Below are 25030 nucleotides of genomic sequence, written 5' to 3'. Positions count from 1 at the left end.
ACGTGGCTTCTGCTCAAAATAGTTCCATAAGAAAAGTGGTAGCGGTTGGTCACATTCGGTTGTCCAAAAATGAATAAAACACCGAACTGATTCTCTGGCTCATAGGTAGCGATTGTTCGCTTAGTTCATGCAAAAAATCCTACTGATCAGCACTCTTCTGAGGTGTACGGAAGCGAAAGCAGGCAAGGATGAAAGTTCAGTGATTCGTGCACCAAGATGGTCGCCAACTCATTTCCCACATGTTTGTTTATGCGAACGGCAGCCACCCAGCCGAACACTTGGGATAACAAAGTGTGAAACGATGATGGAGGTGTCAGGAGAGGTTAATAGGGGTGAACAAGCCCAGTGTTGGTCTGCAATTCGTGAGTTTGTTCGGTTCCTGAACTAAAAAGGGAAACATACGAACCAAGTATTTTAACGGTCAGTTATATGGCCCATAGTCCTTGGGTAGGAGGCTAGTTAGCAGGCTCCTCCAGGAGCTCGTGGGATAGGCATATTTGTCACATATTGTGTTTATGTTGTATTTATGTTTGAAGTTAATAATATATTATATTAATATATCAAGCTAATATTGGCAATACTGATTGGTGAAATAGTTTTAATAAAAGCTGTGACCTATTTTCACCAGTTACGCTTTATGTTGTGTTATTTGGAATAAAGTGATCTACATAGGGGCACTTCACCAATCCCCACTACTTGCACACAGGACTGTTAGAAAAACGAATTTCTTCTCTACAGAAGTCACCTTTAAAGTCCATCATTTGGAAAGATTTTCTAACAATATTGAATCAATTGGAAAGGTTATAAAATTGAGGGCTTAAACTTCCGAGGTTGATTTATGGTCTTACTTTAAAGGTTTTTAGTTTTCTAGTTTTTTCCATCTAATCATCCTTTGCAAATTAGTTTGACATCTTTGCATTTTACATATGATGCATCTAACCCATGTGGATTAAATGTGTAATAAATACAAAAAGGTAATTGGGGGCATACCCGGAAAATGCATTTCGCTGCCGTAGTGACCAAAATGTATTAATTATAGAGTTTAAGGAACATAACACATAACAATACAGTCTAAAACTATATTTTTTTAGTGTGCTGTTCCTTAATCTCTATTATGTTTAAATGTGGAATAGGCATCCATGACTGTTTAAAAGGAGCAATTCAAGTACCATAACTACCACAGTGGTCTGGAGAGCCCTGCCACCCTCCCAGGGTAAGTAGTAAAACTATTTACAAGTCACTTCTAAAGATACGTACCATTATATTTGTTTAGCACTAAAGGGACACTCCTACACCCATTACATCTTTCGCTCGTTGAAGTTATGGTAGCAGGAATGGATGGGCGTCATGTAACATACTACAATTCTTACAATGAGCAACCAGCGCAGTGCACTTGAGATCAGCAACTATCAATGGTCACTCATGCCAACCTTTGTCAAGTGGGAGGAAGGAAATGAGGACATAAAGGTGTTGGGCAATGAGGGACCAATTTCCAGGGTAAGCTATTGGAAAACGATTTCACCTCTGAAGGTAAAATGGCATTCAGATATGTCTGCCCCTATAACAACTTCATTGACCTGAAGTTGTTGTGGAGGTAGAGGTATGTCACGGCTCCCAGCTCATAAACAAAGCGGCCACGCCGACAGATATAATTTGTACTTACCCTGGTCGTGGTGGATCGCCGCTCAATCCCCTGTCGTTCCGGTCCCCAGCAGGTGCGGCGTTTTAGGGACGACAACCACTGCGGTTCAGGTTTAAATAAGATACTTACCTCTGTCCACAACAAAGTTGGCGCCGACGTGCCAAGTACAGCCAATTACAACTGTAGGAGGGTTATTTTAACCCAAATTAGCATTTGGTCAGTTCCCTGTCGTGGTTTCCACTTGTTGGATGTCAGAGAGTGGGTTCTTGATCTTGATTAATGTTTGGTATTTTGACTTTGGCTTGTTTCATCGATCTGTCTCTTCCTGTTTTCCTGACCTCGTCGAGTATTTTGACCATATTTTATGTTAAGTCCTGCCATTGTATATGTTACATAGTTCTGCAGGTTGGATCACATAGTAATCGTGACAAGGTAGTCCTTTGAATTAAAACAATTGCACATTATTGCAATAAACAATGAGACCAGTGTATCTCCTAATATTTATTGAGGTATTAGTGTGAATCCTCATATACTTCTGATAGCAATGTGGAGATCATCCATCTGTCCAAATTTATTATCAATATATTTAGTCGAAAAGGACTGTAAAAAAAATTTGAATTGTGGACTATCGGCAATGTCATACCCAGTGGGCATGAAATATAAAAATATTGTCAGTCAATGGGGTGTGTATTAATTGTTTCATTGTTACTAATGTGTGTAGTGGATGCCCGGAATGGTTACCCAATATAGGTGGTATGATTGCTTACAGCAATGGTAAATAATATATTAGCAGTTTTTCATTTTTAGGGAAGGAATGGGTTAAATATAGAGATGTCGCGAACATAAAATTTTCCGCAAATGTTCGCGAACGGGCGAACCGGGCGAACCGCCATAGACTTCAATGGGCAGGCGAATTTTAAAACCCACAGGGACTCTTTCTGGCCACAATAGTGATGGAAAAGTTATTTCAAGGGGACTAACACCTGGACTGTGACATGCCGGAGGGGGATCCATGGCAAAACTCCCATGGAAAATTACATAGTTGATGCAGAGTCTGGTTTTAATCCATAAAGGGCATAAATCACCTAACATTCCTAAATTGTTTGGAATAACGTGCTTTAAAACATCAGGTATGATGTTGTATCGATCAGGTAGTGTAAGGGTTATGCCCGCTTCACAGTGACAGACCAAACTCCCTGTTTAACACACCGCAAACACCGCAAACTGTTGTCAGAAGCAGACACACCAAAAAAATGCCACACTGCTGAGCTCTGCAATGACGGCATTCTGGTGGTGGCAACAGCATGCGTTGATTGGCGTGCTGTCTGGCTGACCCCGGGTGCTGATGCATGCTGTCTGACTGTGCCACTAGCTCCTTGCAACGACCTCCCCCTGCTTCCAACTCGTCTCCTCCTCCTCTCTGTCTCCCCATCTGAACTTTCCCCCTGTTCTTCTTCTCTTCTAGCAGGCACCCACGTGACTCCACGGACGCATCGTCATCATCAACCGCTTCACTTGTATCTGACAACTCAGCAAAGGAAGCAGCAGCGGGTACAACATCATCATCATCACACCGTACGTCCATGTGTGTAATGCTGCCTGACTGAGACATATCCCTGTTATCTACATCCTCTGGCAATAATGGTTGCGCATTACTCATTTCTTCCAACTGATGTGTAAATAACTCCTCTGACAGATCAAGTGAAGCGGCTGTGGTGCTAGTGTTGGTGGCAGAGGCAGGCGGGCAAGTGGTAACTGGAGAGGTGCCCGAAGCTAAGCTGGAGGAAGAGGGTGCGTCAAGGTTCCGTGCGGAAGCTGTAGACGATTAGGTGTCCTGTGTTAGCCAGTCAACTATGTCCTCAGAACTTTTCGAGTTCAGGGTACGTGGCCTCTGAACACTGGGCATTATTCTAGGGCTAAAGGGAATCATAGCACCACGACCACGATGGCCCCTGCGTGGTGGCCTGCCTCTGCCTGTCGATTAGTGGTACTATGCGTGCAAGCTACTGTGACAACAGAAATGAGTGGCACTGTGCACTGGCAGAAGTTGGCAGAGTAGACGCTGTAGGCCTGACACCAGGGCCGGCCTTAGGGGTGTGCGAGCTGTGCGGCCGCACAGTGCGCCATGGAGCAGGGGGCGCCCTGCGGCCGCACAGCTCACACGGGCCGGCCGGGATAAAAAAAAAAATTACAAATTGCGGCGGGGCTTACCATGCGGCGGGGGCGGGGCTTACCGTGCGGCATGGGCGGAGCTAAAATGCCGTGTAACTGCTGCAGGGGAAGCAGGAAGGAGTCCCTGCTTCCCCCAACAACCAGAATCCAGGACCTGCACTGCCTCCACAAGGAACAGAGGTAACTATGTGATTGTCTGCTTGTGTGTGTGACTGTGTGTGTGGCTGTGTGTTTGACTCTGTGTGTGTGACTGTCTGCCTGTGTGTGTGTGTGACTGTCTGTGTGTGTGTGACTGTCTGTGTGTGTCTGTCTGCCGGTGTGCGTGTGTGGCTGTCTGCGTGTGTGTGTGTGTGACTGTCTGCCTCTGTGTGTGCGACTGTGTGTTTGACTCTATGTTTGTGTGACTGTCTGTGTGTGTGGCTGTCTGCCTGTGTGTGTGACTGTGTGTGTATTTGACTGTCTGTGTGTGTGATTGTGTGTGTGACTGTGTGTGTGTAACGGATCGCCTGGCACCCCGACTGGGTACCTCCGTTAATGGATGCTCCTAGCGCTTCCCGAGGACTCCAAGCACTCTGGCAGACACCACAATCACCGAACCGATTCAGTATATGAATCTTCTCAAGCATAGGAATACTGTAGACCGTTGAATAGGAACCATACGAATAGGCTTACACTCCTAGCAGTCAACTGGAACAGCATGCAATAAATCCTTCCCCAATAATGAGACGACACTTCACTTTGAGGGTAAAACAGGAACTCTCGACTGGCACATCCAGCCTGGCTTTTATTACAAGAGTACACATACAGGCCACACCCAGGGGGAGGCATAAAATAACCAATAGTATCACGGGTGCAACCCACACATCCCCTCCCCTTAGTGTGACACATAATCCCATTATTCATACAGTTTAAAATATACTTTTTACACAATATTTATAACTTCAAAACCATACATCACATCTTCATAACAATTACATATTTGGAATCAGCACACTTTAAACATAAACACTTCCAAAAATCAGGCAAATCCCTCCAGTGGATCAAAAGTTAGGTGGAAGTCCTTTATGACCGACCGCAAGCACAATTTCCTGCCCAAAACAGTTCCATAGATTTGGGCTGTGCGGTCGGTCAATTTCATGCGGAAAAGCGTTTCGAACGGGACTTAGTCTCTGGAGCTGAAAAACGAAGTGTAGGAGAAGGTAAGGGTCAGCGGTGATCGGTAAAATGTGTAGCCGATTTCAGTTCCACAGAATCTTTAGCATACACCGCTGACCGCGTTCGACTGAACAAAGATGCCCGCCGCCACGTGCAATTAACCTGCAGTAACCTCACAGCCTGGGAGGTAAATTGCCTGCACACTTTAACTTCTGGGTGGTCCGCCTGTGTGGTACTTGGTTCAGTAAGCCCTATTTACTGAACCAAGAGGGAGAAAGCCAGGGGCAAGTTATTTTACAGGTCTGGGGACATAGTCTTAAAGGAGCATTGTTCACCAAAGTTACAAATGTCCCCAGACGGTTCTTAAAGGGCCATACACCCCGAATAAAAGTCCATACGTTTTCAGGGGCCATAGTCTTAAAGGGTATTGTTACCCAAAGTCTCAATATGTCCCCAGACAGTTCTTAAAGGGCCAGCAGCAGTACAATAAAATACCATTCACTGTGCTTAAAGGGCCAGCAGTCGCACAATAAAATACAATATGCCTCAAATAACCCAGGAGCCATAGTCAGCAGGTAGGAGGCGGGCAAACAGGCTTCTCCAGGGCCCAGTGGCGAGGTTGGTTTCGCCACAGTGTGTGTGTGACTGTGTGTGTGTGTGTGTGGCTGTTTGCCTCTGTGTGGTTGGCCGTCTGCCTGTGTGTTTGTGTGTGGCTGTCTGTGTGTGACTGCCTGCCTGTGTGTGTGGCTGTCTGCCTGTGTGTGTTTGTGTGTGTGTGTGGCTGTTTGCGTGTGTGTGTGTGTGTGTGTGTGACTGCCTATGTGTGACTGTCTGGGCAGACTAGATGGGCCGAATGGTTCTTATCTGCCGTCACATTCTATGTGTGTGTGTGTGTTTGTGTGTGGCTGTCTGTGAATGACTGCCTGCGTGTGTTTGTGTGTGTGTGTGTGTATGGCTGTCTGCCTGTGTGTGTGTGTGACAGGGTGTGTGGGAAGGGGGAAGGAGTGGGGAAGGTGGGGCGCTGTGGAGATTTTTCGCACAGGGCACCCAAAGGCCTAAGGCCGGCCCTGCCTTACACACACGCTTGCAGACAACTAACTGCTATTCAATCTATTACAGTCAAAATTTTATTTATTTTTTAAATGTACACTACACCAGATATGAGTTGCACTGGTGTGACACTGTGCCCTGGCAGGCCCTGAAATGCACACATGTGAAGGAAAGTGACTGCTATTATTTCACAGTCAAATTTCTAGTTTTTTCTTTTTTAATGTACACTACTGTTACACCAGATATGAGTTGCACTGGTGTGACACTGTGCCCTGGCAGGCCCTGAAACGCACATGTGTGAAGGAAACTGGCTGCTATTATATTACAGTCAAAAAAGTTTATTTTTTTTTAAATGCAAGCTATTGTGACACCAGATTTGAGTGGTGGCACTGGGCAAGTGGGCACAGTATACGCTGTGAGCCTGACACACACGCTGGCAGGCAGGCAACTGCAATTAGATTACACACACAAAAAAAAAAGCAGACTGATGTTCTAGCCCTAAAAATGGCTTTTTGGGGTGCTGTCCTTACAGCAGAGATCAGATTAGTCCTTCAGGACTGTAGTGGACACTGAATACACTAGCCTAGCTATCGATTTCCCTATTAAATCAGCAGCAGCCACACTGTCCCTCCTCTCACTAAGAATGCAGCTTCCGGGGGGCGGGGCCTAGCTGTCATGGAGGAAAGACGCACTTCGTGTGAGCTCCCTCAATATCTCACTTTAAGCAGCTATCAACAAGCGAATTTCACCCCAGAAGGGGATGACCCAGCAATGTTGCTCCCACCTGACCGACCCGACATTCTTAATAGCGGTCAGCAACTCGACAGAGTCTTCCTTACCTCCGCGTGGCAAGTGTGGCCTGGTGCTCACCGGGCGGGAGAGGCGGACGATCTCCCGATCCTGGGATGCCCAGGAGCAGCTACTTCCCGGCAGGAGCTCCGTAGCTTGTAGTATAAGTCAGTACAGCATCATTTTCACAAAGTTAGTGTTCCTGACCTGGCTAGCCTTTGAATATGTTTACTGTTCCTGTGTTGCTGACCGGCTTATCCCAGACTAAAAGTATATATTTAGTGACCCGGCTTGCTTCTGACTGCATTTATTGTTCCTGAATTATTTTCAGATCTTGTTTCTCTCTCTCACTGGCCTAGCATTGTTAAACTTCGTTCTGTTATTTCGGTTATTTCAGCCACTGTTATGTCCGGTAATATACCTTTCTATAGTTTCCTACTGTGTCATTGTAAAGAATCGCTGTAGGGTCAGGAACACAAACATGTATTCCTGACCCCATAGTGCTAAACCCACCATTTAGTTGGCCCTTAGCACCCCTATAAAAGTTTAAAACTCACCTTATTTCCAGCGGCGCGTGGGTCTGCCGGCGCTGGCTCCGTCCCCTTTCTGTCTACGTCTGTCTACTTTTGATTATTAGGGCTGCCAATCTTTTAGACGGTGACCTTTCTCCCTTTAGCACTTTTTTCTGGTGCTTAGGTACTAAGGGGAGATTTACTAACACCCTATGCATTAAAGGGCTAGGACTAATAAAGCCTATATGAATATTGCAGACTTAGGTGTTTAATAACTCTATCTCCTCACTTACTTATATGGCTAGTTCGGTATTTATTATTAATTGGAGTCACAGTTTATTTCTGTGTTGATACTTTCTGTTACTTCAGATATGTAGTGGTCTCCCTCTGGTTACATTGTTCTATACCACTGGATGCTTTGGTGCCTACATCTTTACCCCCAGTCAGCATTATATTGAATTTGTGAATTTTTACTTCTTTGTTTCTGGAAATTGAATCTAAGCCTAAACTCAATAATACTAAAACAACCCCTGTACACAAATGCTAAATTTAACTGCACTATAACCCTAAACCCAGTAATCCTAATACTCCAATGTACTAATACTAAAAGATTCAAACACAATTCATTGCACAAAGAGCACAAATATGCACGTACATATATTTAAACATATGCAGTTGTCAAATATGGATTTTTGTAATTTGTATATTTTATTGGAGTTTCCAATTCCAAAAAGCATCTACATTAGTATATGAGGGAACATATACAGATAAACAACCTTAAAGAACTATATGTAGTCAGTTGGTAACAACACATAATAGTCTCTAGTTATTTAACAGGTAGTGGTATGCCTATCAGGGTAGGTATATGCACATGTCTTTGTAGTGCATCTGAGCTAGAGTTGGTCATGAACTGTAAAATCATAAAACATAAACATAATGCTACCGTTTGACTCTGGTTATGTCTTGTGGGCTCCTCTAAGAAAGAGCTCGGCCTATATGGGGTGTGCCATCGCCTAGCATTATCGAGTCTAGACTGCGCCCAGTTAGGCTATGACATGAAACTAGGGAGATCAGCAAACTAAAATGAGGGACTTAAGCAACATAAGGAGAATAATTAATATAAGTGAAATAATTATGCAAGATATACTGGATAGTGATGCTGTTGTCAGGTTGCCTTATTTATCAGTCAGGAGCATGTCACAGGCTGGCATCGCATTGCAGGGTACTGGGGACACTCCTACTAACTTTCAGCTTGTCCCTAGCGAATTTCATGCCAGCTGCGATAAACCGACGTTATGACGCTAAGAAATCCACAGCCTGTCAAGTTGTTCGAACGAGAACATTGTTGGGGCGTGGTTACCTACCTAAGTGAAGACGGTATTTAAAGAGAAACCTGGGAGAGACTCATTGCCCTGTTGTGTTTCTTGTTTGACCCAAGAGCGCATATTCCGTATTGGTATTCTTGTATTCTGACTTTGGCTTCATTTGACTATTCCTCCTTCTGTGTTTCTTTGACCTCGGCTATTGCATTATCGTTGATCCTGATTTCTGGTACCCCTGATCTCGGCTCACTATTTGACTATTCTTTGTGTGTGTAGTGTTAGTACGGCCATCCTAAGGTCCGGTATACATTACTAGTATTTGCATTCTGCGTGTAGGATCCCCGAACGTTTCTGACTCAGGTTGGGGCTTCCAATGTATGGGTTACTATTATTACTATAATCGCCATTTATATAGCGCCAACAGATTCCGTCGCGCTTTACAATATTATGAGAGGGGGGGCGTGGCCAACCGAGCAACAGAGAAGACGTGTTTACACAGAGCTCTGTCCCAGATAGCAGAAAAAGCCGCTTTAAACACTGAAATTAAAAACCTAAATAAGCTGAGAGCCAACTACCCTCACACGGAAGGTACTATGGGGCGGAAAAACAAAAAACCTCGCCATCCAGAGGCTCCAAAATCGCAAGATATAAGATTATCTTTTGAGAGGCCTACACCGGGGGCCCAGGCCAAAATGGCGCCCGACCCGCCTAGTGAGGATGAGGCCTCGGATAACTACCAAGAGGAGGAAGAAGCCCAGACCACACAGTCGGAGGGGACCCCCTATAATGAATCGGAATCAGAGGAAGACTCCTCACCGGCTACAAAGAGAGACATTAAAAATCTCCTGCTGGATATGCGGCGGGTGTGGAAGGCTGACCTCCTAGACACTCGCACGGAAATAGGGGCCCTCAAAAAGCGGGTCGCAGCACTCGAAACTAAGGAATCGACTACAACCCAGAGTATGCAAGAATCCCACAACAATCTGCAGGCACTAACAGACCAAGTACAGAAACTTACCAGGTCGATGTTAGTGATGGAGTCCAGACACAGAAAAAAGAACATCCGCCTCCGCGGCATTCCGGAGAGTATTGAAGGAGAAGCTGTAATGCCTTTCCTTCGACGCTTCATGGCCTCGCTAGGCATAGGAGGCAATACGAGCACAGAAACATTGACATCAGCGTTCCGGGTCCGTAAAGCGGCAGCTGCCCCTGCGGACGCCCCAAGAGATGTAATTGCCGCGACTAGAGACATTATAACCCGATCCACAATCATGGCCAAATCGAGAGAGCTGGGCACCTTTCAATTTGAAGGCTGCGAGATAGCCATATACGGTGACCTCCCTTTCACCGTCCTCGCAGTCAAAAGACAGCTGATACCGGTGGCAAGACAGTTGAGAGAAGCGCGGATTAGATACCGGTGGGGAGCGGACGGCTCTCTACTAGTAGCACAGGGGACCGACATACTTACCCTCTCATCTCCTGAGAAAAAAGAAACTTTCCTCCAACAACTGACAGCTACCTCAAAACTGCCTGCAAAAATCCAGAAGCCGAAGATAGGTGCACAAGGACTCACCAGAATCCAACCGTTAAACCCACAAGTTCGACCCCTGGCAACACCACGTCTCATGTAGATACACATAGCTCACAGCGGTCCTCTAAAACCGCCAGCTACTTGACATCGGGGCACAATACCTGCCCAGCACTACACAGTCCATAATTGTGAACTCATAACAAAGTCAACGGCAAATGCAGCCATAAAAACATATGGACCACATGTTAGCCCCCAACCAGTGAATATCTACTTGGCTTTGCGTTACTGAATATCCCTCAGTTAAATGTTTTGTATTCTGTGCTAGCAGAGCCCTAGAGGCGAACATGTATAGACCACACTGCACACTAATATGTCGATACCTACTTATGTAATAATATACAAGTTAGCTATACTATATGTTGTGTATGGTACACATCTAATCTTATTGCCTTACATCTAACCTACTGCCTTACACCTTAACATATATTTTACCATACTCTACCGCATGTCACACCTAATGAGACTTCGCAGGGACCACACATAGAGCAACAGATCTTCTCCTTGGATCCTCTGTATCTGGCCCACACATGCCCGATTTGTATGCCTAAATGCGTATGCAACACTGTGTTAATGACAGTGCCCTCTCGTAGCTACCAACCAATGAATAGGGTTCAAGAGTCAATCACTCATAGCCCACAATGTACACTAAAAAGCCGAGGCCTAAATATGCTTAAAATATGCTTAATATATAAGTTGATACATATGTTAAATATGCTCTATGTTATATATGCTCTATGCAAATGTTTTATTCTTACCTTTTGTAACCTCATACCTTGATGCAGATATTTTCTTTGGAATTGGAAACTCCAATAAAATACAAATTAAAAAAAAAAAAATATTATGAGAGGGGGGATTTAACTATAAATAGGACAATTACAAGAAAACTTACAGGAACGATAGGTTGAAGAGGACCCTGCTCAATGAGCTTACAGTCTAAAGGAGGTGGGGTATAAAACACATTAGGACAGGAAATAGCAATCAAATAAGGAGGGAGTGAAGCAGAACTGGAGGAGAGAGTAGAGTGCTGCCCTTTAGGAGAGAGCAAGAGATGGGTATCTGAGGCAGATGTTACTCTGTGTAGCCAAAAGCTTTCCTAAAGTGATGCTTTTTAAGGCAATTCTTAAATGATTGAAGACTAGGTGAGAGTCTGATGGCAGTAGGCAGGCTATTCCATAGGAAGGGAGACGCCCGCGAGAAGTCCTGCAAGCGTGAGTTGGCCGTACAGGTGTGAGCAGTGGGCAGGAGAAGGTCACGGGCAGAGCGGAGAGACCGAGAAGGGCCCAGTGATATTAGAGGGGCTAGAATTGTTCAGTGCTTTAACCCCTTAAGGACACATGACATGTGTGACACGTCATGATTCCCTTTTATTCCAGAAGTTTGGTCCTTAAGGGGTTAAAGGTATGGGTTAGCGCTTTGAATTGACTCCTATAGGATACAGGAAGCCAATGTAAGGACTGACAGAGGGATGAGGTGTGAGAGGACCGACTAGAGAGGAAAATCAGTCTGGCGGCAGCATTCATTACAGACTGTAGAGGGGCAATACAGCTTTTGGGAAGAACCATCAGGAGAGGGTTACAATAATCCATTAAGGAAATTACTAGAGCATGGACAAGCTCCCTGGTAGCTTCTTGCGTAAGAAAGGGGCAGATGCAGGCTATGTTCCTTCAGAACGGCCCCCAGCCATCTGCAGTCTCTGCAAAAATGCGTTAGAGTCCCCTTGCGAGGTCAGGGTGATCACGGTATCTCCTTGCTCCACAATTATGGAACCATCGGCGCCATCTTGGCTGTGCTAGATTAATCAGGACACTCCAAAGACAGCCTGATGTCGGGCAGTTTCGGGGTTTCTGGGCATTGAAACCTCCTATGTTTGCGCTCGATGGTCGGGGTGTCCGTGAAGATTTTGGGTCAATTTTCAGGTCTATTTGCCGAAAGTTAGTCGGAGCTCCACTTAAACACGTCTTTGCCGCTGCACAGTCAACCACACCAAATGTCAAATATGAATTTATGTTTAGATATTTGTATGCCTGCAATGTACAGTTAATAAAATCATTACACCTTTTTTAGGAGGTTGGGGAGCAGGGAGGCACCTCACATTTAAATATGTTCCTGTTTGTGACTATTTTTGTTCACAAGACATGTTTTTTAATCATTAAGTTCTTCCTTTGTCTGATTTCAATATCACATTGCCAAATAGACTTATATCATAATACTGAGGTAGGTTTCACATTTTTGCTAAATTTTGTTTTGTGGGTTTTTAATTTAATTTGGTTTGAGTAACCTAAGTCGTCCTGTTTATACATTTACTTGGCGGTCTAGGTTTGGGTAGTGAGAGGGATTTGTTTATCATTATTTTGGGTGTAGTACTGACAAATAGTGATTTTTAACCCATTCATCCACTGGAAGCAAGTCACGTACCTGTCTGGGATTGGTGGTGTTTAAGATATGCATCAAATAAAAAGAAAACTTAAAGAAAAAGAATTAAGATACAAATTCTATTTCAAATAAAAACAGTAAAAACTGTAACAGTAATCAGAAAACATTACAAAAATAACTAAATAACAGTAATAATGATTTTGTGCATTTAACTTTAAATCTGCCCCCTAAAGGTTTTGAAGAAATGGTCACTAAAGATTTTAATACAATTTTAAATAAAATGTTTTATAAGTCTAATTTAACCAGAGGAAATAAAAATACTTTACAAAAAAATGATAGTATCATAATAAGGCAGATGAGGGAGGTGGTATAATTATATCAAGAGAGATGTCTTAAAAAGGAAGCCTTTTGGGGGCGTGGCCAAGCAACAGAGCGAGCAAGACGTGTATGTGTGGAGCTCCCGCTCAAAAACACACAAAACCTGCTAAAACGCCACAAAATTACGACACAAAGTCCTCTAATTCGAGGTACAACTAGAGCGGAACCCCCCCAGAGAGATGGGGCGAAAAAACAAGAAGCTCGTCCGCACGGAGGGCTCTCACCAACCCGACATCAGGCGATCCTTTGACAGGCCGCAGCACCCCTCGCAGCCAAAGATGGCGCCGGACAGGCCTAGCAGCGCCAGTGAGTCGGATGCGTCCAGCGACGGCGAAGACCCCCAAACCGAGCGTCAGGTCACCGCAGTGTACAGACTAGGGGACTCTGACTCAGATGACTCGCCCTCCACGAAAGGTGACATCAAAAAGCTATTATTAGACCTGCGGGAGGTTTGGAAATCCGACCTCGCAGGGGTACAGGCAGAGGTGGCAAACATCACAACGCGTCTAGGGGCAGTAGAAGCACGAGAAACTAATAGAGACTTGGTACTCACAGAGACCACAGCAAGGGTGGAGGTCTTGTCACAGCAACTTCAGAGCCTCACCCGCACTGTCACATCGATAGAAACACGCCATCGGAAGAGAAATGTGCGTCTTAGAGGAGCCCCTGAAGATGTAGGCCCTGAAGCCCTACTGGAGTACGCAAATAAAGTTGCAGAGTCTATGGGTGCTAAGCGAGAGGGCGAGGCACGGCCGATAACCACGGCTTTCAGGATCCGAAAGGCCCCAACAGCCCCAGCGGACGCCCCTAGAGACATCATTGCCATTACCAGGGATGTTTCGGTCAAGGCGGCGCTTATGGCCCACTCCCGAAAATCGCCCTCCACCGCTGTTGATAATCACAGTATTAGGGTTTTCGACGATCTCCCCTTCTTCACCCTGATGGAGAGACGTAAACTCATGCCAATCACGAGCCAGCTAAGAGATAGCGGCATCCGCTACCGATGGGGAGCAGCAGGTACACTGGTTGTACCCTATAAAGACAATGTACTAACGCTATCACCGGAGGAAGACCCCACAAAATTCCTGAAGGACTTACAGCAGCTGAAGGCATCGCCTTTAATTCAGGGACATAAAAGGTCCAAGGACATCACTGGCGGGGAAGGAGAGCAAGAAGGGGGAATCAGAGCTGAGACGAAACGGGGTAAGCCACGCCAGCAAATCCCCGCACCGCACTGATGGGGAGAGACAGTGTCAGCCACTTACCCCTCTCCAGGGAACTGATAGCAGCGGAGAACCGCACATATTAACATCGGCCTTTTTACTACATGTCGGCGACTATGATTATCTGAACGGTATTACCCACTAATCGATCCTTTACGGTTATGTCACTGGACATGTATAGCAGAGAGACACTCTCAAAACCTTTTATTGGTAACCACTGTTCGTCATTTCTGGACTTACTGTTGATAGTTATCTTGCTGATACCGTGAATCTTGTCGCATACATTTGCAAGTCTTTATCTCATGTTGTGGGTGGCGGGCACTGCATGGTTGACTATTCAAAGCCCTGTGTCTTTAAGCGACGCTCTCAGAGGGCAGAATAGACATCAGGGTAGCAGCTTGTAATCTGAAACACTGAGGTCCCTATTTTTTTTGGCCGCAGGCTAACTGATAGTCCACGACCTGACCGTCGACAGAGGACACAGCACACACAACCGACCGCACACCGGGGAAAAGGGGACATTACACAAATAGGACTTGGGGTCAGAACTGGGAGGGGGCCTTGACCAAGCGGACAGCACGTTACCCATAGTGAACGAGTGCTAACTGTTTGACTCTGAATACCACAGGACACAGCATCCCCCAGCGGTCGCACGAGTTGCCCCTTAGGTAATGTGGATAACCACAAGTTGAATAGCATCAACCGACCCCAGGGCGAACACATGAGTCATGAAATTATTGACAACCTTAACCGTATAGATATGCTCTTTCTTAAAGAATGTTATTATCTAACTGTTGATTTTCCTCTCGTTATGTTGTTATGACACATACCCCGGTTTGGGTGACTCGCACACCAACGTTATATGTCAGGTTAAGCTGGAGTATACATAACTTATTCTAACTCTCGGTACATCACTCCTGTAATGTTTATGCAGCTGACACTTGCTATCGTGATATTACCGGAGCTAAGAACTAATCCATCTGCATTCAAATATAGAAAAAAAGTTGTTTTTTTTTTGTTTTTTTTTAACATACAATAACAAAGAAGCACAAGAAGGGCACACTAGACAGATAAGCAATACAATAGAAGCCTACATTCAGGGACCACGGTGGAAACCTAACTAAGCAGAAAAGCGCTTCACCATTGACGGCGCTCAAAGGTGACCTTATATGTTACTCACTGTTAGCACATAGCCAGCAAGGAATACAAAACCCACCGATTTTCCAGACTAGATACCATTTATTTATTTATTTCATTGCTCAGGCACTGTTGAAAGCAGATTACCAGCTACTCCAACGTTTACATAAGAGTTATCCACTTAACCTAGACGGTTACACTGCCTACAACTTGGGCACATAGGACTGAAAAACACAATATTGCCTTGAACCTTGTTGAATATTGTTTACATGTTATTAGTAATCTAAAAATGTACACAGTAATTATTATGCCATGTTACCACTTGTTGACATATGGTCTGACATCGCTATTGTGGCGTGACAGACCCACCTGTTACTCATTGCACAAATAAAAAAATAAAGAATTAAAAAAAAAAAAAGGAAGCCTTTTGACAAGTCAATTATGTATTTATAGCTGAAAAACTAAAACACAATCTAACTCCAAATAACAAAGTAACATTAACCAGATAACTCAGCAAAAGAAAAAGAAAGGGCTTCATTGACAAACAGGATTAATTAAATTAATGTCCTAAACTTGATTAATCAATTATATATTTCTTGCCCAAAATACACAAGAATGAACCACCAGGACAAATTATAATGTCTAATATAAACTCTCTGCTTTCTAAATTAGATAATTTCTAACTCTAAAGGAACACTAAAGGATCAGGAATACAAACATATATTTCTGACCCTATAGTGTAAAAAACATTATTTAGCCGCGGAACCCCATCATTATTTTTGCGCTGTAAAAACGCAGCACCGTGCCAACCAGCATCTTCTCATAGAGATTAATTGACTCATTGCATCTTTATGAGGAAGGATCAGCACCTCCATGCAGAGTGTGAAGACCCTGAGCATGCAGCACTGACCCAGGAAGTCCCTCCAGTGACCCTCCGAGTGACTGTCACTGGAGGTGTCCTTAGGGAGCAATGTAAACACTGCCTTTTCTCTGAAAAGGCAGTGTTTACATGAAAATGCCTGCAGGGACTGACTATACTCACCAGAACAACTACATGTAGCTGTTTTTGTTCAGGTTAATATAGTGTCCCTTTAATAACATAAATTAATGTGACATTCATTTTGCATTATATAATTCATAATGTTCTTATAACAGATTTTTTAAATATACTTTAACTCATTTAGCACTAGCACTATTTTATTTGTTTCCCAAGTTGGAATTAGTGTAGGACCACCAATATTGGGGTACCATATGGCCATATGGTGGAACTGAATCCCCATATTTGTTTGTAGAGATGATTTTAAGTAGCCTATAAAATTGTAAACTGTATTCTTATGTGTGCACTGTTCCTTAATCTGTATATTGTACAAATGATGGTCTCTACGGCAGTACCATTGATGAAAAATGCATGTTCCTAATGTGCCCCCAATTCCCTTTTTGTCTTTATGAGCTCTTAATTGAGTCTGTATGTTTCGATGCTTAGGCCTGAATGTGTCTCTCTGCATGAGTACATATGAATGAATGTCCCTCCTGCATTTATTTTTCCATCTGTGCATGCATGAGTAGATATTTCTATAAATACATGTGTCCCTAACTGTGTCTGGCAGTTATTAAGTGTCTCAATTGCTCTTCAAATACATCCACATTTTGTATGTGCGTGGGGAACTAACTGGCCCAGGCCCCCAGAAGCTTGCCCAGACCCCCATTAATATTAAACACCACCCTGCAAAGTACAATTAAATATCACTGAAAGTCTCAGAGGCAGTCTGAAATACTACCTCAAGACCACATTTCTGCAATAATCATAAAGATAAACCTATTTAACACACCCCAATACTAGTCTAAAATAAAAGGCAAAATCAAAATAAACAAAAGCAAATGAATATAGCATTTTACAAAGTTCATGATTTATTTTAGCATCTTCAAAAATAGTTTCACTGCACCCTGCGATACCCACAACAACTGACCACCCACACCAGCCCGCTAACACCCCTCACCTGTAACCCAGACTGGTACCGGCGGACCTGAAAAACGTCACTCGATCAGACTGGATCTACATATGCCAATGGTGCGACAGTGGCACCCTCAAATCCCTGACGGACCTGCTCCCAGACACCACCCCAACGACCCTTGATCGGTTCCGGTACCTACAGGTCAAGTCTTACTACTCCACATCAGCAGCCAAACGACAATTCCACCGAGATCTCACGCCCTTTGAGAAACTCTGCACGGCCAGGCGCCACCTGGAACGGGGAAACTCAACGCTGTACGCAATGCTTATGGAAGGAGAAAACAGACCGCCGCCGAAATTCAGCGCCAGATGGGAGACAGAGACTGGGGTTGCCCTGACTGCCCAAGAATGGGATCAAATATTCCTGCTCACTCATAAAAGCTCCATCAGCTCAAAATACCAGGAGATGAGCTACAAGCTGCTGACGGCCTGGTACAGAACCCCGGATGTGTTGCACCGCATGAACCCGGACATCGAAGAGAAGTGCTGGCGATGCGGAGAGGAGAGAGGCACTATGCTTCATATCTGGTGGTCATGCACGGCCATCACTCCCTTCTGGGAGATGGTTAACACCAAAATCCGTGAAATATCGGACCCGGAGCTCCCGCTCCAACCCCTCCCCATGTTGCTACACCACACGAGCATGTCTTTAAAAACATACAAGAAATCCTTGACGAAACATTTGCTGACAGCAGCAAAGTCCCTGATACCCACTGTAACGGAATGCAGTATATTAGTCCACGATATCCGTTGGTATCTTCAGGTAATCCACAGTCAGAGCAGAAAGCACGGCAATATTCCCAATCCTCCCAATAACCGGACGAAACACAGTTTGGGAGTCAACTAACTTGCTTTATTCACAGACTTCCATATTTATGCAGTTCCCCCTGCAAGGGGTTTCCTTACAGATTTCACAGGGGATTTCTCCCATCAGGCATTGTAATTATCCCAACAGGCATTGCTGCACGAGAGGGATACTCCCACTAAAATGGACGATTAAGTGGATTATCCCCTCGTGTAGCAAAACCGACAATTTATACAGAAATCTATATTTTATACAATTTTACTCGCTTTTAGACGAATGACCATTCGGTAGATAGCTGGGGTCGGCGGGCACATTTAGTGAGAATACCGCTCCGATCCCAGCTAAACTAACCGAACGCCGCACAAAATACATTAAAACATTGAGTTCGGTTTAAAAGTACCGAACATCTATGGGGAACAGAATGTGCCGAACGCGGAACTCCCGAACGCTCTGGAAGTCCAGCGGTGTTCGGATCATTGAGTAGCTGTTTTCAGTTCCAGGCTCTCGAGGACCGAACACCGCTGCAGAGACAAAGGATCCAAGATGGCCGACCGCCGCATGGTCGGTAGCCGAACGACGGCCACCTAGGAGAGCCCTTAATTACCGATTGCAACATTGTTGCAATCGGTTAATTGGTGCCACACGACTGGTGAGTGGGTGGTCTACCTGGGGAGCCCGCATTCGTATGGCGAACGGCCTGGATAGCCGTGTTTCGTCAAATGAAAGGGATTTGTATGCTGGCAGCGTACGGCTGCCAGCATGCGAACGCCCATAATACGGTACATACACAGTTTAAAATACACAGTACATATTCAGCCTACGGACAACCTTTAATAACTACAGTCCAGAAGTGGCTAGGTTTGCCACAATGCTTCCCCAGAACCAAGCCGGCATACACAGTCTGATCCCAACGGATCGGCTTGGGGATGTCCGGGGGAGTACTCACAGATCACTTCTCGAGTTCAGTCTGTCTGGATAACCCGTCGGCGTTACCGTTTTGTTTTCCTGGGCGGTAATGGATGGTGAAGTCAAAGGGCTGCAGCGCCAAACTCCAGCGCAGCAGCCTGGCATTGTCCCCAGACACACGGTTCAGCCACACCAACGGGTTGTGATCTGTGAGTAAGGAAAAAGGTTGTCCATACAAATACGGCTGTAACTTTTTAAGGGCCCACACCACGGCCAGGCATTCTTTCTCAATGGTGGCGTAGCTCACTTCACGGGGCATCAACTTTCGGCTTAAGTAGGCTACGGGATGCTCTCCGCCATCGGCTCCCACTTGGCTCAGCACTGCCCCCAATCCAAACATTGAAGCGTCTGTGTGGACAAGAAATCTTTTAGTTGGATCAGGAGCAGTTAACACAGGAGCATTAGTCAGAGCTGTCTTGAGTTGTTGGAATGCCTGCTCACACTCTGGGGCCCAGACAACCAGTCGGGGAAGGTTCTTTTTGGTCAGGTCCGTCAGGGGTTTGGCCAGGGTGCTGTAGTCGGGAACAAATTTTCTATAATATCCGGCCGTCCCTAGGAACGCTAGCACTTGAGTCTTAGTCCTTGGGGTAGGCCACTTAGCTACGGCCTCAATCTTGGCTGGCTCGGGTCTCTGCTGCCCACACCCGACTCGGTGGCCCAGATACTGCACCTCGGCCATACCTATGTGGCACTTACTGGGCTTTAACGTTAACGCGGCTTCCCCAATACGGTCTAAGATCGCCCCTATATGGCGTAGGTGGTCTTCCCAGGTCTGGCTAAAGATGGCTATGTCATCTAAATAGGCACAGGCATACTCCTGGAAGCCGTCCAGTAGCCGATCTACCATCCGCTGAAAGGTAGCCGGAGCGTTTTTCATTCCGAAGGGCATGACCTTGAACTGGTACAGGCCAAACGGAGTGACAAACGCCGACTTGGGGATGGCGTCATCGGCTAGAGGAATTTGCCAGTATCCCTTACACAAGTCAATGGTAGTGAGATACTGACCCCGTGCCATTTTATCTAGCAGCTCGTCTATCCGAGGCATCGGGTAGGCATCAGACACTGTTTTGTCATTCAGCCTCCGGTAGTCAACGCAGAATCGGGTGGTGCCGTCCTTTTTAGGCACTAGAACTACCGGCGATGCCCAGGGGCTATCTGAGGGTTCGATAACCCCTAGCTGCAACATTTCATCTAACTCGGCCTTCATATGGGTCCGGACTGACTCCGGAACCCTATATGGAGCCTGTCGCATAGGTAGCTGTCCCGGGGTTTCGACTCGGTGGGTGGCTAGCGGAGTGTACCCAGGTAAATTGGAGAAGGTAGCCCCTTTAGCTACGATCAGCGCCTGTACCTGGGCACGCTCGGGAGGGCTTAGCCGCTCCCCCAGCTGAACTCCCCGGGAGGGCTCTATCGGTTCTTCCGGTTCTAGTAGGTCAGGTAGGGGCAGGTTCTCCTGATCTTCTAAGGCGGAGGCACAGATTGCCGTCACATCCTCTATCCTCTCATGGTAGGGTTTGAGCATGTTCACGTGGAGCATGCGTCTCTTCCCTACCCCTGAGCAGGGGCCAATCACATAGGTAGTGTCGCATCGCTGCTCTACTACCTGGTATGGGCCTTGCCAGATGGCCTGCAGCTTGTCTGTGCGGACGGGTTTTAAAATTAAAACCTTCTGTCCCACCTGAAAGCTGCGGTCTCTGGCTCCTCTATCGTACCAGCGTCGCTGGCGTTGCTGAGCCGCCTGGAGGTTGGTGTGCACAGCCTGAGTTAGCGCCTCCAGACGGTCTCTGAACTCCAGTACATATGATACGATAGGGGTTTCGTTAGTAGTACTCTCTCCCTCCCAGTGTTCCCTAATCAAGTTCAAGGGTCCCCGCACCCTTCTTCCAAACAGTAGTTCAAATGGGGAGAATCCGGTCAACTCTTGGGGAACCTCTCTATACGCAAAGAGTAGGTGAGGTAGGAACCTCTCCCAGTCTTTGTGGGTTTCCCCGAACGTCCGAAGCATCTGCTTCAGCGTCCCGTTGAACCTCTCACATAGTCCATTGGACTGGGGGTGGTAAGCGGAATTGACTATTGGCTTAATGCCACATACCTTCCACATATGTTGGGTGACCTCGGCAGTAAATTGGGTGCCCCGGTCCGATATTATTTCTTGGGGGAACCCTACCCTGGAAAACACTTTCATTAAGGCTTCAGCTACGGTCTCAGCATGAATGTTAGTGAGGGCCACAGCCTCGGGGTACCTGGTGGCGTAGTCCACTACGGTTAAAATGTACTTTTTGCCAGAGGGACTGGGTTTTGGCAGGGGCCCTACTATGTCTACCGCTACCCTGCTGAATGGCTCTGCAATAATGGGTAGGGGACATAACTTGGCCTTGTGGCGATCCCCTCGTTTACCTACTCGCTGGCAAACGTCGCAGGAGGTGCAATATTGTCGCACATCCTGAGAGATTCCGGGCCAGAAAAACGCATGCGTTAAGCGGTATCGGGTGCGGGTCATCCCTAAGTGTCCTGACAAGGGAATATCATGAGCAATTCTAAGCAGCTCCTGCCTATATTTCTGCGGTACCACTAACTGTTTGTTGGTCAAGGTGACAGACCCCCCCACGTCCTTTGCCGTGACACGGTATAATAACCCTTTCTCCCACGTGTATCGCTCCCCCTCTAGCCCTGTCTGGTCAGCTTGTGCCCGGTCCCTATATACTTGTAAGGTGGGGTCGGTCTGTACTTCGGTCGCAAAGGTGGTCGGGGTATCCCAGGACATGGGATTCGGGTGGGGGTCATGGTCTCTTACCTGAGCCTCAGAGTGTATCGGTGTAGCCGTGGTGCGAGCCTGTTGCCGTGTAGTTACGGGATGGGCCTCCTGGTAGGGAGCCTGGGGTATAAAAGCGGAAGTCATCTGGCCCAAGTCATTCCCCAGTACAACATCTGCGGGTAAATTTTGCATAAGCCCCACTTCCACAGTTCCCTCTCCCACACCCCAATCCAAATGTACCTTGGCAGTGGGTAGCCGGTATACTGCTCCCCCTGCCACCCGTACTGCCACTGATCCGCCAGTGTGGGTTGCGCCTGGTACCAAATGCGGTGCAACCAAAGTTAGAGTGGCTCCCGAATCCCGGAGCCCTTGTACCTCCTTCCCCTCCAGGGTCACTAGCTGCCGATGATGTTCTCGGTTGTCGGTGGCTCGGACCGACATTACTTCGTGGAGCACCCCTAGAGGTTCCTCGATTTGAGCGCTCAGCATTTCCTGGGTAGCTGGTGCTACCTGATAGTGATGCGCCGCAGCCCTTGGTGTTAAATTTTGTCGCACCTGGTTCCAAGCTTGTCGGCTCCGGTTTTGCGTACACTCACGAGAAATATGTCCCCACTGCTTGCAGGTGTGACACTGAATGTTAGCCCGGCCATTGTATCGGGAAGGGGGTGGTGGATTATTCAGTGCTGGCCTGGACAGGGGTACTGTGGGGCCGGTAGGAGAAAAAGTATTGGGTGGCCCGGTAATCCGAGGGAGAGTCTTACTTTGGAGTCCATGATGCCTCCTGGCATCAAAATGCTGATCCGCCAACCTAGAGGCTTCGGGTAGGGTGAGTGGTTTCCGATCCCTCACCCATTCTTGTGCTTCTGGGGACAAACCATTAAAGAATTGCTCCAGCAGCATTAACTGCCGCAATTCTTCCATATTGGTAGCGTTGCTGGCTTGTATCCAGCCTTGTGATGCTTGATCCAGCTTGTGCGCCCATTCTGCATGAGAATCTTTCTCAGGTTTGCGCAAGCCCCTGAACTTGCGCCGGTACGCCTCTGGGGTAATGGCATACCTCTCCAAGATCGCCCTCTTTACTTTAGGGTAATCTTTGCTGTCCTCTCGGGGCACAGCGCGGTAGGCTTCAGCTGCCCTACCCGATAATTTGCCTGCCAGTAGGGGCACCCATACTGCGGGTTCCAAGTCGTGCAAATCACACAGCCTCTCGAAATCCTGTAAATACCCGTCAATCTCGTCCTTTTCTTCACAAAACACTTTAAATGCGTGATGTGGGACTTTGGGTTTTACCTGTCCGTATATGGAGGTAGTAACAGACTCTGCCCTAGGCGGTGTCTCCGGTGTGCGGTTTGCCATCAGATAATCATGTACATCTGACATCAGCACGGTCATTATTTCCATAGGTACTGGCTGTGGCAGAAAAGCCATCCTGGTTCTTAGCTCTTTCTGGTATGGGGTCTCTTCCATGGCTGGTGGAGGTGTACTGCTGCGAGCTCCGTCTCCCTCCATCAGTTCAGCGATCAGCACAGCTTTAGATTTGTTGCTGGCTATCTTACCCCTGGCTTCCAGTAGCTCTTTTAAAGTCTGTCGTTTCAGTATGGTATAATCAATCTCCATACGAATTGCCCTTGCTTTCCTTGTTCGGTAGTTCCAGTTTACACGAACACTGCTTTTCGGCTGTAAGGTTCAGATCCCGTCGCTTGCCACCAATTGTAACGGAATGCAGTATATTAGTCCACGATATCCGTTGGTATCTTCAGGTAATCCACAGTCAGAGCAGAAAGCACGGCAATATTCCCAATCCTCCCAATAACCGGACGAAACACAGTTTGGGAGTCAACTAACTTGCTTTATTCACAGACTTCCATATTTATGCAGTTCCCCCTGCAAGGGGTTTCCTTACAGATTTCACAGGGGATTTCTCCCATCAGGCATTGTAATTATCCCAACAGGCATTGCTGCACGAGAGGGATACTCCCACTAAAATGGACGATTAAGTGGATTATCCCCTCGTGTAGCAAAACCGACAATTTATACAGAAATCTATATTTTATACAATTTTACTCGCTTTTAGACGAATGACCATTCGGTAGATAGCTGGGGTCGGCGGGCACATTTAGTGAGAATACCGCTCCGATCCCAGCTAAACTAACCGAACGCCGCACAAAATACATTAAAACATTGAGTTCGGTTTAAAAGTACCGAACATCTATGGGGAACAGAATGTGCCGAACGCGGAACTCCCGAACGCTCTGGAAGTCCAGCGGTGTTCGGATCATTGAGTAGCCGTTTTCAGTTCCAGGCTCTCGAGGACCGAACACCGCTGCAGAGACAAAGGATCCAAGATGGCCGACCGCCGCATGGTCGGTAGCCGAACGACGGCCACCTAGGAGAGCCCTTAATTACCGATTGCAACATTGTTGCAATCGGTTAATTGGTGCCACACGACTGGTGAGTGGGTGGTCTACCTGGGGAGCCCGCATTCGTATGGCGAACGGCCTGGATAGCCGTGTTTCGTCAAACAAAAGGGATTTGTATGCTGGCAGCGTACGGCTGCCAGCATGCGAACGGCCATAATACGGTACATACACAGTTTAAAATACACAGTACATATTCAGCCTACGGACAACCTTTAATAACTACAGTCCAGAAGTGGCTAGGTTTGCCACACCCACTCTATGGAAAAAGGCTGCTGCCCCCACCTTTCAACAATGGGTAGATATTGTAGGAGAAATCCGCACCATGGAAACTATGACGGCATCCCTCCAAGGCCGCACAGAGAAGTGCTACCTGACGTGGACCTCCTGGCTTCTGTACATTGCCGCAGACAGAATAACCCCCTGAAACCTATACTCAAACCATGGCCCTCATCCACCACCATCTCTACACTTCATCTTCCACCTTTCTCTCAGCTATACCCCCCCTCCTTCTCCTCACTCCCTCCTCTCCTCCCTCCCCCCATCCCCACCTCAGACCCAAGCCTGACATGACTGGCCAATGCCCTGAACACGCATTGAGCGAATGTTTGTGCACAGACAAAGGAACGGCCAGTAGATGGAGCCCCACACAGACAGGAAGCGGCACCGCTAGCCCCCAAGTCGCCTTAAGATACCCCACAGCTTATGACCACGCACATAGCAGACGCTACG

The sequence above is a fragment of the Pelobates fuscus genome, chromosome 2, assembly GCF_036172605.1.
Source record: "Pelobates fuscus isolate aPelFus1 chromosome 2, aPelFus1.pri, whole genome shotgun sequence".
Taxonomy (NCBI): domain Eukaryota; kingdom Metazoa; phylum Chordata; class Amphibia; order Anura; family Pelobatidae; genus Pelobates; species Pelobates fuscus.
Note: the sequence above shows the minus strand (reverse complement) of the source record.